Source organism: Zalophus californianus, chromosome 1 (genome assembly GCF_009762305.2).
Source record: "Zalophus californianus isolate mZalCal1 chromosome 1, mZalCal1.pri.v2, whole genome shotgun sequence".
Taxonomy (NCBI): domain Eukaryota; kingdom Metazoa; phylum Chordata; class Mammalia; order Carnivora; family Otariidae; genus Zalophus; species Zalophus californianus.
In genome coordinates, this window is record NC_045595.1 from 182,069,631 (window position 1) to 182,083,895 (window position 14,265).

Consider the following 14,265-nt stretch of genomic DNA (forward strand, 5'->3'; position numbering starts at 1 on the left):
AGCCATTCGTTCTCCTCCTTCAAGCATTTTCCTCCTTATATCCATAAAAGAGCCAGATTTTAAGTAGCAGAACTTAGAGCCAACGGACACCAGGGATTTTGATTTCCTACAAGCTTATTACTCAGAAAGGTTGATTAAGTATGTTTTACTCAATTAACCACAGATGTGCCCTTGTGCACGACTAGTTTGTAATTGTCCTAATTGATTCTGAGGAGAGATCTTTGGTCAGAGTCAAGCCAGATGTAGGCTTTGTTAGTGATTTTGATGGGATGACCCCAGGAAGCTCCATTTTTACAGCTTTGATATAAAAAAAAAGCCCAAGAAGCTTGCCCAGGCCTCTCTGCTTGCTTAATTATATTTTTGATAATTTATTTTACCAATTGACTTGTAGCCAGGCCAGGTTATGTTTAATTTTGATGATGTTGCACAGACTTGCAGGAGAGGAAGAAATGTCTTAGCTCATTATCTTCTCTTCCTGCTTTATCAGATCTGTTTTCTGGAAACTGTATGCAAATTCTGGTTATCAGAAGCTGTCTGAAAAACATCCCTTTCTTTCTCTCTCCCCTCTCCTGAATCCTTTTGTTAGCACAGGGAGAACAGTCTGCTTCCTGTCTTCTCGTCACTGATGTTGGAGATTTCACCATTAGCCACTCATTCTGCTTTCTTAACTCCTGTCTTTCCAAGTATGCCCACAAACTAATATTATTTTAGTAAAGTGTGGCTTTAAGATTGGGTTAAGATAAAGTTCCATTACATATAGCAATCAGATTAATTCAGAATTCTCAACTTAGAACTTTACTGATAAAAACGGAGTGGTAGAAAACATTTTGAAACAATTTTATTTTTTACATTTCCATATTAAATTCAGCAACTATAACCTCCTTCCCCTTCGGCAGAAGGGAGACAATAATAGAAGGCAGAGAGCAGGGGAAGGTATGTTTTCTGTCATGAGAGAATGAGAAGTGCAGGTAGAAATTAAGTGATGGAAAAATAAAGTTTCCTGTTTTTTTTGTTTTGTTTTTTCACCTGTCAGTGGACTGAGATCCATATCTATTACAGTAGCTTCTGTATGTTCTAATTGTTCTTATAAACATTTCTTACAGGAATTCCACTTTTGTTGGCTCACACAAGCATATTCTCCTAGAATGTGGCTAACTCTGGGAATTGGACAATAGAGAGTCCTTTCCACCCCAATACCCATCCACATGTAGTTCTTGCAGAGAAAACAAAAGATGCTGATCCAGGAAGTATTCAGTGTATGTGTGGAGTTACAGATGAGCAAAGATTCTATGTAGATTCTGTGTATATGTTTTGTTAGACTTAACAATAAAAACTGCTGGTTGTTTTATCGGCAAAAGACAGGTTTATTCAGGACTAAACGAGAACTGCAACCTGGGACAAACAAGCTGTGGCAGGCCTGTAGGTAAGGCCAGGGGACAAGGCGAGAGGTGTGCTTTTTTATGAGGAGGAAAGGGATACATTGGGAAGGCTGTTATAAACTAAAAGTCCATTGGTGTAGAGTGGAAGTTTGAAGTGTGGTACCTTCTCATTGGCTGAGCTGTTTTGGGGTTGGCGGGGGTGGGGGGGGAGCATCTTTTTCTGCTCCTGGAGGAGTAAAGTAGGATCCATGTGCAAGGTCAAGTCCATGTGAAGAGGGAGAACGAGGTTCTTGTCTCACGTAGTCAAAGAATGAATCTCGCGGACAAGGGAGCGTGAGTAAAGCAATGGAAGTTTATTACGTGAAAATACAGACAAAGCTCTCAGGAGTGAGAGGAGTACGACAGGGTTGCCACTGAAGGCCTTTAGGGTTGGTCTTTTATAGAAAGCTAACCAGGGAACTTAAATCCTATTAACATCTCTATTGATATCACCATTGAGCAAGGACTAGTGATAACACCTTCAGTGGCTTACTTCCTTTCGAGGGTCTGGTTATTCTTTGTTGGTCACAGGTGCTTATCATAAAAAAGACATCCTGGGGCCCAAGGAGCTTTTGTCTAGAGCAGGAACCTGGCCTGGGGCTCCTGGACCTGTGCGCCTGACGGTCGAGGAAACAAACAGGAACGCCTGTTCGCAGTGGGAAGCCGGAGACTTCTGGAGCCACATCTGTGCAGAAAGCACGCGGGTGTTCGCCGGGCCGCACCCCCGTGTGCGTGCGGATGGCCCCACAGTGTGCGCTACGACAGTCTGTCGTGCAGCCGCGGGGATCCTTGTCTTCCTTGTTTGCCCAGAGTGAGTGTCAGAAGTTACCTGTGAGTGAATTTACGTCAATAAAATGTCTACTAGACAGTAAAAAAAAAAAAAAAAAAAATCATTAGAGAAGGCAAGACAAATCTGCATAACAAACAGCCCCACCCGCCTAGGGCAGGGTGGTCTGGTTTGTTCCCCTGTCTCTGGTTTCCCCACACCTCCACATTTTTGGGATTTTTGTAGCCCCTATCTATCTCTCCCTATCTAGCCCTGCCTGTCCCTTACTCACATGTACGGGCAAATGTGTCTCTTCCTGGTGGGTCTGCAACTGACTAGGAGTGGTGGAGCTAGAGAGCTCCCCCTGCCTAGCCAACGGACTCCATTTTAGTGAGGTTTCCCATGACTAATTTTTAATTTCTTCAGAGGAGAACACATAAGTTCAGAGTGAGAGGGGAGGAATATGGTCCTGATAACACTTGAATATTACATAATTTCATTTAGAGCTCCAGATGTTTTAGTTTTCTCAGTCACATACCAGGCAATTCATAGTCCATGGATACGTGAATGAGTATTCTATGCAAAACTTTTTAAATTTTATTTTAAAACTTAAAACTTTACTTTGGTTGATTTTGTAAATGTTGTCAGTTGAGTAAAATGTCAGAGTGTGCAGGTGTATGGAGCTTGTACCAAGATAGTGGGGGCAGTGTTGTCCATGTAAGGGAAAAATAAAAAATCTTTTTGCTCTGCCATCTTAGGTTCTCCAGCTGCACTTGAATTAGACAGAAGTTGGGGAGCAAGAATTTCTGTCCCCTTTAAGTTCCTTCTAGCTGAACTAAGAATCAATTTGACATGAAATAAACAGGAGAAAATCAAATTTAATTTTGTGCATATGGGAAATCCACACAGACATGGAAATTCCAAAGACAGGCAAAATGAGGTATATATGTCACTCCAAACTAAAGAGAAGGGGGTAGCGGTCTGGGACTTCAAAGGGAAGAAATGCAATTCATAGGAAGATGAAAAATAGTAAATGTTTGGTAAGCAAATGTTTGCTGGGCCACTGAGAAACAATGGGCACAGAGAAATTTGGTCAAACAGGCCTTGCTAGGGTCCTCCCTGTCTACCATACCTAGTATATATCATAATGTAGTTATCTTTAGTGATAGCTCTCTTCCTGGAGCGGGTCCTCTATTTAAATTCTTTTTAGGCAGTTGTAGAGGAGGTAAAGAGCTTTTCCTTAATCTGCTGGGTTTTGAGTGCTTTTTTAAAAAAAATTTTTTTTATTTATGTATCTGGAAGAGAGAGAGAGAGAAAGAGAGAGAGAGAGCACACGAGAACATGAGATGGCGGATGGACAGAGGGAGAAGCAGCTTCCCCACTGAGAGGGGAGCCCAATGCTGGGCCAATCCCAGGACCCTGAGATCTTGACTTGAGCCCAAGTCAGACTCTTACCCTACTAAGCCACCCAGGCACCACTTTGAGTGCTTTTTAACTCAAAATAATTTTCATGCCAAAGTGGCCCATCTTGGGCTGGCTTGTCCTTGACCCACACTGGCAAAAGACAGATGAACAAGAGAAAAACTAAGAGAAGTTTATTAACATATCTATCATACATACACATGGGAGCATCCAGTGATGAGTACCCGAAAGGGATGGTTAGAACTTGGGCTCATATACCATCTTAGGCTAAACAAAGGAAAAAAGGTTTTGGGCTCCTGGGCCAAGGAGGCAAGTTCTGGGAAGGTGATCAGGAAAAATATGGTGAATAAGTGTTGTTAGTAAGGTTTGTTATGCAGATTTGTCTTGCCTTCTCTAATGATAAGAGCTGTTAGGAGTCCTCTTCCTGGTACCGGAGCGGGAGAAACCTTTGCAAATGGAGATTTCCTTTATAAGTGTAAATATCTTTTACAAAAGGAAAACTTGTGCCCTGTCTTTGGAGCTTTTCCTTCATCTACTGGTTCTCAAAGTCCTTTTAGGTCAAAAATCCATATGCCCAAGAGGCTTTTTGGGGAGTGGCATATTCTGCTATCTTTTATCCATCACTTCCCTCACTTGCATTGTTTAAGATGCTTTCAGTTACAAATTAAAAACAAATGAGTTCAAACTGTCTTAAACACTAAAATTTTTGAACTATATGATACGTTTAATATTAGGTTCAATTCATGGACTCAACCTGGTTATCAAGGACACAGTTTTGGTTTATTCCTCCTCTCTGTTTTTAAGGTATTAGCTTCGAGGCTGTGGTAGTTTCCCCCAAAGTCATGTATGTGAAAATTGCCAGCAGATTCTAGAGCCAAATACCTACAATAGAGGGAGGAGAGACTTAGTCTTAGAATTCCCAGCAAAATTCCTGACGGCCCATTTAAATTGGTCCAGAGCAACTTTCTGATTTCACACAAATTGACCCAGCTTAGGTTATATGCTTGTTCCTTTAAGCAATTTTTATGGGCAGGAAATTCAATACATTGTGGACTTAATTAAGGCCACATTCTCTAGTCCTGAACAATCTCAGCCCAAGATTCAGATTCAGCTGAAAAACATGGACAAAGAATGGGGATGGGTGGTTCCCTTAAATCTTAATCCTTTATTCTTGCCACAAGAAAGGGGAGTGGTTGCTGGAAAGAAAAGAACAATAATTGACCACACTATTTTTTGAGAATCACTGGTTTAAAAACTATATACATATATTATATAGACAGAAAATGAAAATACATTTAGTATTTGTGTGTATTAAACAAAGGTGATGGAAAACTTGAAAAGACAGCTTTTTATCTAAAGAAAAATAGAGCTAAAGAATTAGGGTTGTAGACTAGAATGGGTGCAGCCTTTGGAATAAAATCATGGAGATTTAGTGTCATAGAATATTAGGGTTGAACACGAGAAAACTAGAAGAAACTCTAGTTTTTAAAACCTTTCTTGTATTGAGCTGAACTTCCTCCCTTTAAATGTTACCAAACCATTTCCCCTGGTGCTACCATTTGAAACTACTTATAAAAAGAAATTCTTCTTTTATGAGACAGCACTTCAAACATTTGGGGTTGGTTGTAGATTATAACCAATGTAACACTTCTTACATTGGGTAGTGCCTTAAAGTTTCCAAAGTCCTGTTATGGTCAATATCTTATTTCTAAAAGAAACATTTAGGAAGTTAGAAAAGTTAATCAGATTAGGGATCTTCTTGGCAGCAAGGGATAGATACCAATTTCAAAGATGAGGTAAGAAAGGGGAAATGTACTGGCAAATGATTCCAAGGAAAAGTTGAACAACCAAGCAACTAGTATCATAGGACACAGCTGAACTTGGAATGACTCAGGCAGCAAAACAACATGACTCTATTTCTCAACTGTCTCTCTGTTTATCAGCTTCTTTCCTATAGCAGGCCACCTTTCTTTGGTAGTACCTATCATCAGTAGTAGCTTCTTAGCTGTTGAAGAAAGCTTTGGCTATTGAAGACCCTCTGACCTCTCTCTGGTTCACGAATCCCACGCAGTCCCTCATAAACTAACTAGAATCAGGTTCATATGCCTCTTACAACCAAATATAGTTAGAAGTTTGTTAGGGGAGGTCAAGAGGTTGTGACCACAGGTTGACTGTAGAGCTGGACCAGGGCAATAGGAGGCTCCCCACATCCTCCTCTGTCCTTGGAATGTATGTTAAGCCCACCATCCCACACCAGGAGCTGTTTCAAGGACACAGTCTTTACAGAGCGTTGTTATTGACACCATCTGGATGGTATAAATGACTGAACCCACTTAAGGCTTCTATATAAACTTTTAAAGATTCTGGTGGGTGGGTGTGGAGATTTGCTTATCTTGCAGCTGCTGGAGAAAATCCTCATAAGTAAGTTTCTCTGCTTAACCTGCCACCCACCAATCTGGAGTGGCCTGCCTCTTTCATGGGTCTCTCCTTGCCCTCCTTTTTAGGGGCCGGGTTCAAATTTCAGCCAGGAAGCTTCTAAGGGTGCAGATCAACAATTGGTAAGGCATCCAGGAGACTGAAGAAAAGGGTCTTGGGAAAGAGGGATCTGAGGCAGAAAGTTCTAGTGACATTCAACCTGTGTGTGTGGAGGAGTGGCCCATAGGCTGTATGCTTGTGGAGCACCATGTGAGCATGGGGACACCCCCAAAACATCAGCCGGTCTAATGCTCTTGTTGGAAGAAATATATATGGCACACTCTGGCAAAGAAGGGAAATCAATGGTTGCTGCAGTGGGTTGACTTCTACTGTGGGCAGTCTGGCTGGCCACTGATGCCCAACTAGAAGCTGAAGCTGGAGTTTTAAAATGGAAGAAAATGGAAGAAAAATGGAAGAAAAGCTGAGATTAGAGAAGGATGTGTGGTTGTCCACTACTCTGCTAGCTTCAGAGCTGGCAGACAAGGTGGGAGAGCAGGATAATAATTTGGAGGCCTTAGCGTGCTGCTTTGCAAAGTTCTAGAAGGGTGCAAGCTGCCATGGATTAAAGTCCAAACACTTGTGACAAAGCCTGACTGGGATAGTAAGAGATGAATGCCTAGGAAAGCGAAGAGGAAGAAGTTGTGGTGACTGATATGCCAAAATGCCCCAACCCCTAATACAAAGGAAAGCAAAACCATAGTAACAGCAACCCCAGCCAGCAGAGCAGTCCCCAGTATGGGAAATGTTCATGATGAAATATACTCCCATGGAGCTTATTGATATAGCTACCACGTTCCAGCAAAAGACCAGTGCAAGATAGTGCAGCTATAGGATACAAGGAGGGATAGTATTTCTCTGACCAGACAGGAGGCAGAGAAAATGAGCAATATCACCATACATCCTAGTGTCTGGCAGCTCCCACATAATGTCTTGAAGGCTCTAAGGCATTCACTGTCTTCATAGAGTGGATTTTTCTAGCCCGCAGGGAGGCTTGGCCCAATGAAGGGGATCTCCCAGGGCACATGGACCCCTGGAAATCTATAGAGGACATACAACAAATTTTTAGGTTGGGAATTGGGAATGAGACAGGCCATCCATGCTCCTATCTTTGAAGGGCCTGATCATGTCGTATTTACCACTTGAATGACAGCTAAGGTACTCTGAAGTCTACGCTGAGCACCTGGTATGAGACACTGATTTCTATACTGAGACCAGTTATGGGAGAAGATGTTTATGATGTTGAATAATCCTGATCTGGAGGAAACTGACAAATCCTAAGAAGAGGTACGAACTGTGGGAAAGACCCAAGACAGAGAGGGAACTCAAAAAGCCAAAGGCTATCCCAATCGGCTGTAAAGGGTCTGGTAAAAGTAACTCAGAAATTAAGTGTAGTTTGATCTCATTGCTGCTAGGACCCCACCTGAAAAAGTAGACCGACAATCTACACTAGGAGTTGTTCAAGGATATAGCCTTGAGAAAGTAAGATGTTGAGACCATCTGGGTGGTATACATGAATAAATCTGGTTAAGGTCTCTCTATAAGCTTTTAGGGTTCTGAGGGGTGGGTAGGAAGATCTACTACTCATATTGCAGCCACCCAAGACAAGTTTCAAATGTAATTTCCCTTGCTTATTAAAACTGTCACCTTCCAGCCTGGAGTGATCTGCCTCTTTCTTAGGTTTCTCCTCGCTCTCTGTGTATGGAGGCCAGTTTCAGATTTCACCCAGGAAATTCCCAAGGTCACTAACACACAAGGTTGTGTCACAGTTGCCATATGGACGGTGGATAGTGTCTAGGACAAGTTGCTGGGAAAACAGTCACGCTGTGATCTATTACAGCAGTCTCATTTTATGGATGAGGAAACTGAGTCATAGAGATACCAGGCAATTTACCCAAGACAATATCTTGCAATTGACAGGTCAAAAACTTCAGGTCTTTTGACATCATGTCTTTTTTCTTGGTCTTTCCCCACAGTTTTCTCTTTTCGAATCTATTACTCCAGTTTTTAGCCAAGTGTCATTATGTAATCTTTCAATTACACTTTTCTGCAAGTGTTCCATTTATGAATATCTTGGCACTCAGAATTTAGCAAAATTATATTACAAAGTAAGGGAAACCAAGGAAAACAGTAAAAATATTCCCCTTAATGTCAGTAAGGGAAACCAAGGAAAACAGTAAAAACATTCCCCTTAATCTTGGCACTCAGAATTTAGCAAAATTATATTACAAAGTAAGGGAAACCAAGGAAAACAGTAAAAATATTCCCGTTAATAATTCCCCTTAATGTCAATAATAACATTGTTATTATTTCATTAACTCACATTTGTCATTTTGGACATCTGCAATAATCTAACCCCCCCCTTTTTTTTGAGGTTTGTGGTCATTAGTTTTATTTTTTTAATTTTTTTCATTTTAAATCCAGTATAGTTAACTGGAATACCTAACTTAAATATCTATATCTAATATGACAGTGTTATATTACTTTCAGGTGTACAACATAGTGATTCAACAATTCTATACCTTACTCAGTGCTCATCATGATAAGTGCATTCTTTAATCCCCATCACCTATTTCACCCATCTCCCCTCCCACCCATCTCCCCTCTGGTAACCATCAGTTTGTTCTCTATAGTTGAGTCTGTTGCTTGGTTTCTCTCTCTCTCTTTTTTGTTCATTTGTTTCTTAAATATTACATATGAGTGAAATCATATGATATTTGTCTTTCTCTGACTGACTTATTTCACTTAGCATCATACTCTCTGGCTCTATCCCTGTCATTGCAAATGGCAAGATTTCATTCTTTTTATGGTTGAATAATATTCCATTGTGTACACACACACACACACCCCCCCCACACACACACACCACCTCTTCTTTATCCATTCACCAATTGATGAACATTTGGGCTGATTCTGTAATTTGGCTATTGTAAATAATGCTGCAATAAACACAGGGTGTATGTGTCCTTTAGAATTAGTGTTTTTGTATGTTTCATGTAAATACCCAGTAGTGTGATTACTCAATCATAGTGTAGCTCTATTTTTAAATTTTGAGGAACCCCCATACTGTTTTCAACAATGGCTACACTGGTCTGTATTTCTACCAAGAATGCACAAGGGTTTCTTTTTCTCCAAATCCTAGCCAACAGTTGTTGTTTCTTGTGTTTCTGATTTTAGCCATTCTGACAAATGTGAAGTGATATCTTATTGTAGTTTTAATTTGCATTTCCCTGATGATGAGTGATGTTGAGCATCTTTTCATGTGTCTGTTGGCCTTTTGTTTGTCTTCTTTGGAAAAATGTCTGTTCATGTCTTCTGCCCATTTTTAAATTGGATTATTTGTTTTTTGGGTGTTAGGTTTTATAAGTTCTTTATATATTTGGGATATGTTCTTTGCAAATATCTTCTCCTATTCGGTAGGTTGTCTTTTAGTTTTGTTGTTTCCTTTGCCTTGCAGAAGTTTTTATCTTGATGAAGTCCCCTAGTTTATTTTTGCTTTTATTTCCCTTGCCTCAGGAGACATCTCTAGAAAAATGTTGCTATTGCCGATGTAAGAGAAATTATTGCCTGTGTTATCTTCTAGAATTTTTATGGTTTCAGGTCTCACATTTAGGTCCTTAATCCATTTTCAGTTAATTTTTGTGTGTGTCTTGTATAAGAAAGTGGTGCAGTTTCATTCTTTTGCATGTAGCTGTCCAGTTTTCCCAATGCTATTTGTTGGAGACTGTCTTTTTCCCATTGCTTATTCTTTCTTCATTTATTGAAGATTAATTGACCATATAATTGTGGGTTTGTTTCTGGGCTTTCTATTCTGTTCCATTGATCTATGTGTCTATTTTTATTCAAGTACCATACTGTTTTGATTACTGCAGTTTTGTAATATAACTTGAAATCTGGAATTGTGAAACCTCCAGGTTTGTTTTTCCTGTTCAAGCCTGTTTTGGCTATTTGGGGTCTTTTGTGGTTCCATACAGATTTTAGGATTATTTGTTCTAGTTCTGTGAAAAATGCTGGTGGTATTTTGATAAGGATTGCTTTGAATGTGTAGATTGTTTTGGGTAGTATAGACATTTTAACAATATTTCTTCTCCCAATCCATGAGCATGGAATATCTTTCCATTTGTTTGTGTCATATTCAGTTTTTTTCATCAATGTTTTATAGTTTTCAGAGTGCAGGTCTTTCACCTCCTTAAAAAAACTCTATATTTTTCATTTGAAAATATCTGTTAGGTTGGACTCGCTAATCTTACGTTAAAACACAAATGTTTTTGAGATTTCATGTTTTAAGTATTGACCACTTTTTTCTTTTAGTTCCTCAAAATTTTTGAAGACCTTATTGCATTAATTGTTATATGTCAATAAGATTTTTCTAAATACTAACATCTGGATATGTAATCTGATGGATCTTTATGCTTCTTCTATATATGTAATTCCATCTAGACATCAACATAACTAGAATGATTTTAAAAAGACAGTTCATTTCTCTCGTCATCTGGCTCTGATTCTGCTCTTTGGAGTCATGAAGAATAAAAGATTCCATTGAAAAATGCGAGTCAGAAAAGTGGCGTTTGACTGTTTTTCAAGACTCCCTTGGTTCCTAAGGAAACCATACACGAGGTGGTTTGATAAAAATGAGAACTTATTAGCTCATATCAATGTAAAGTCAAAGAACAGGGCTGACTCAGGAACAACTGGATCCATGTACTCCAGTGATATTTTCATTGCACTATCTCTCTCTTCACCCAATCTACTTTTTTCTGTGAATTGACTTCTCAGGCAGGTGTTCACCATGTTGCAGGGCTTAAGGAGCCTCTAGTGGATATCATCTGCATTTTTCACCATCCAAGATTAAGAGAAAATCCACGAGCATCTAAAAAAGCATTTACAGAGCAAATCTCAAGATTTCGGTTGAAAAGAGGAATTCTATTGCTTGAAAATAATATGAAACTGAGTTTAAGGATTTTTTTGCAAGGACTCCAACTTGTGAATAAGAAAGCTGCACTTAAGCTAGGGCTCAGGCTTTATAACTTATTTCAGTTGAACATGAACAATCTAGCTCAAAATATTTTACAAGAGCTAAAAAAATTCTCAATCTTTGTTTTTCTTGGATGATACATGTATGTATCCCCCTGAAAAACTCATTTACACTTTTAATGTAAATGAAGGAAAATCTTGCCATCTTTTTTTTTTTTTTAAGATTTATTTATTTATTGGGGGGAGGGAAAGGGAGAGAGAGAGAATACCAAGCTTCACTAGAGAGAGGTTTGTTCTCCTATTTCTAGTTTTATAGTCTTTGGAGAAAGACTCTTATTGGTTCATCTTGGATCAGGGACCCATCCTGGTAACCAGAAGTTGAAATCTGAAAAGAACTTTGTCCCAGCTTCTGTCAGATGTTTATGCCAGTTAGGTCAGATGCCCAGTTGTTGTCAGCCAATATTGCATCATGCTAAAATATTTTTTCCATAGTTACTATGTGTATGGAGGAGGAACTCCCTCTCAGAAAGGGGGTTCTCCAATATTCAGCACACTCAGTAATGGATCTTCTCATAGCTAGTGGTAGCTTTATGATATTAGTTCAAGCCCCCATTGAAAATTTAACATACACATCCTAGCTATAACTGGATTTTAAACTTCGACATTATTGCTGATAATATTATATGCAAAGGGGACTTGTCCGTTTCAATGCCTCTTGCATACCTTTTAATTATCAACTCTCTTACTAATTTTATTTCTCGTCATCCCATAACAATTCTTGAATATATTTGGCATTAAAATAAATATATTTTTTAACTTAACTAAAGGAATGGCAATGATTATAGAATTAAACAGACATGAATGATATATCACAAAAAGATGCATACTTTGGAAATTGTGTTATATATTTGTTTTGTAAAGGACATGCTTGGGTTGGAAAGAGTTCTAATAAGTCTCATACACATATCTTCTGCTTTATATTTCTTAGAGGACTTGGTTACTATTCTTTGAGATCTCTGAGATTTCCATAATAAAAACTGTAACTAATCCTTATAATTATAAAGGAATAGTTGATTTTCAAAGCCAGCTGAAATACTTTATCAGGTAAAACTTTTCCAGACTATCCAGTGCGCCAAAGAGACTGGGACACCATCTTGGTACAATTAGGTTTTCCAAAAATAAAGGCTTACATTTTAGAAAAAATATTATAATTCAGTTTCTCATGCATTGTTCCTTAAAAGCACAAATACATCTGAGTAGATTATTAAACAGAAAATCATTTCAGTAGGTGGTTTAGACAGAATTGTTAAGAAACTCTGAATTCAGGCCACTCATAAAAATTTACTAAAGTTTGCCATCTAGAGGCCTTCAGGGGTATGTTTTGGAAAGTATTTTAAGATGCTTTTTCTATAATCTAAAGTCCTGATATTTAACTGTTTCATGTCTTAATACAATAAAGATTAAGATAAAAGGAGAACATTTACTTTATTATTGAATCTACACAGTACATTTTAAAACTTTGAACTTTAAATCTTAAATAAAAGTACGTTTGTTTCTATTTTTTACTTATACAACCATTTTGGTAGTTACGTTGTAAGAAACCTTTTAGTCAAGACCAATTACAAATTTCTTCACCTTATATGTGAAAAGAAGAAATAATACATTACAGATTGGTAAATGTACCATGGGGCATATAATGATTAACATTTTCTTGACTATCAAGGTGGAATGTCTTAGGGTTATTTGCATTCCTGGCCAGTACTGCCACTTGATGGATGTAAAGAGAAAGTTGTTCGTGTTAAATAACTGCAAGAGTAGGGAAAGCAAAATTCTCTGATAATAAAAGACAAAGGCATCATCTGAAACTAAGTTTTAAAGCCTAGAACTATATCTTCGTGTGTGTGCGCGTGCGCATGAGCGCGTGTGCGCGTGCATAAACAATGTGTATTTGTGAATCTCTGGTACTTTAAGAAGTAATTGTAATGCATAGATCATTGCTGCAATAGATTACACAATGGAGGCATTTATCAAGATTGCAATTGTGTTTTCATGAATGTTTTACAGTTGTCAGCTTATCAGTGCTAAAACAGGATAATGAGCTTTAAAATGTAGGTTATGGGGCCACACTAAAACCTACTTCTAATGAAAACTTTCCAATCAACTGAGTTGAAGGTTGGGAACTTTTTAATTCTCACTACATCACATGGTGCTGGCTCTGGCAGTAAGAGAGACAGGACGTTATGGTTGGGGCCAACATTGATGCTTTCCGTTGTCAGGAGGAGGTGGTGAGCATTCCATGTGATCCAGACAAACATGCTCAATTTTTAGCAGCCATGGAAAACACTCAGAGGAGTTTCTTCAAATTTTTAGAAATTATTTCTATTACCAATATTGGATTATTTCATTTCTCTCCCTCTCCCCCCTCCACCCCCAATTTCAAGAGACCCTCTTAGGTAAGATGGACCTTAGAATTAAAAATCAACATTTGGGGACAGGTATCACTTAACTAAATGCATACATTTGCATCTGATTTCAGGATGCTAAGATGCATTCTGGTGTCAGACATCCTATATGTGGCGGGGTGGGGGGGAGAGTTTCTTAGGAATGAGAAATTGCTATGATAAAAATGATTTTATCTAGTGGAGGGAATATGCACCTCTGTATTTAAGTGTCTCATGTTATGGTGTAATTACTCCATGTCCTCACACTGACCTCCAGAAAAAGAATGTCTAAATATTACATTATAATTTTAACATTTGTCTTTTTAAATAGTACAGTTCCTGTGAAATGCAGTGCATTGTGTTGATAAAATACCCAAGGCAATTTACCGACAAAAGAGTATGTCAGCAGCAGTGAGATTTCTCCACTTCATTCTAGAGACCTCTTATATCTTGAAATCGACTTAAAAACAGTAATAAGGTTGAACCGATAGCTCAATCTCTGTGCTCATCAGTGTTTGGGGACTCCATGAACTGTGGCTTCCCACGGCAGATTGTTCATTATGCACCATTCACAGCCTACTAATGATAGCAAACATTTTATGTTAACAGTATCAAGATCTGATGATGAGGAAAACAGGTTTGAGGTTTGCCTGAAGGAGAGACACTTCTTGAACCTAAAGCAACTCCTCTTACTACAGTCCAAGCATGCAGTTTATCCTAGCAGAAGTTTCTATTTACTGGTAAGTTGGTAAGCGTAATGGTAAGCATAATG

General features: G+C 38.7%; 1 long non-coding RNA gene across 1 annotated transcript in view; it reads left to right on the top strand.

Annotated features, from left to right (window-relative positions):
* The window catches only part of LOC113917739, a 62,352-nt gene that overhangs the window by 30,032 nt on the left and 18,055 nt on the right, over window positions 1-14,265 (top strand). Inside the window, exon 2 of the long non-coding RNA XR_003518340.1 lies at window positions 14,103-14,233. This is a non-coding gene — a long non-coding RNA (uncharacterized LOC113917739). The remainder of the gene's footprint in view (window positions 1-14,102; window positions 14,234-14,265) is intronic.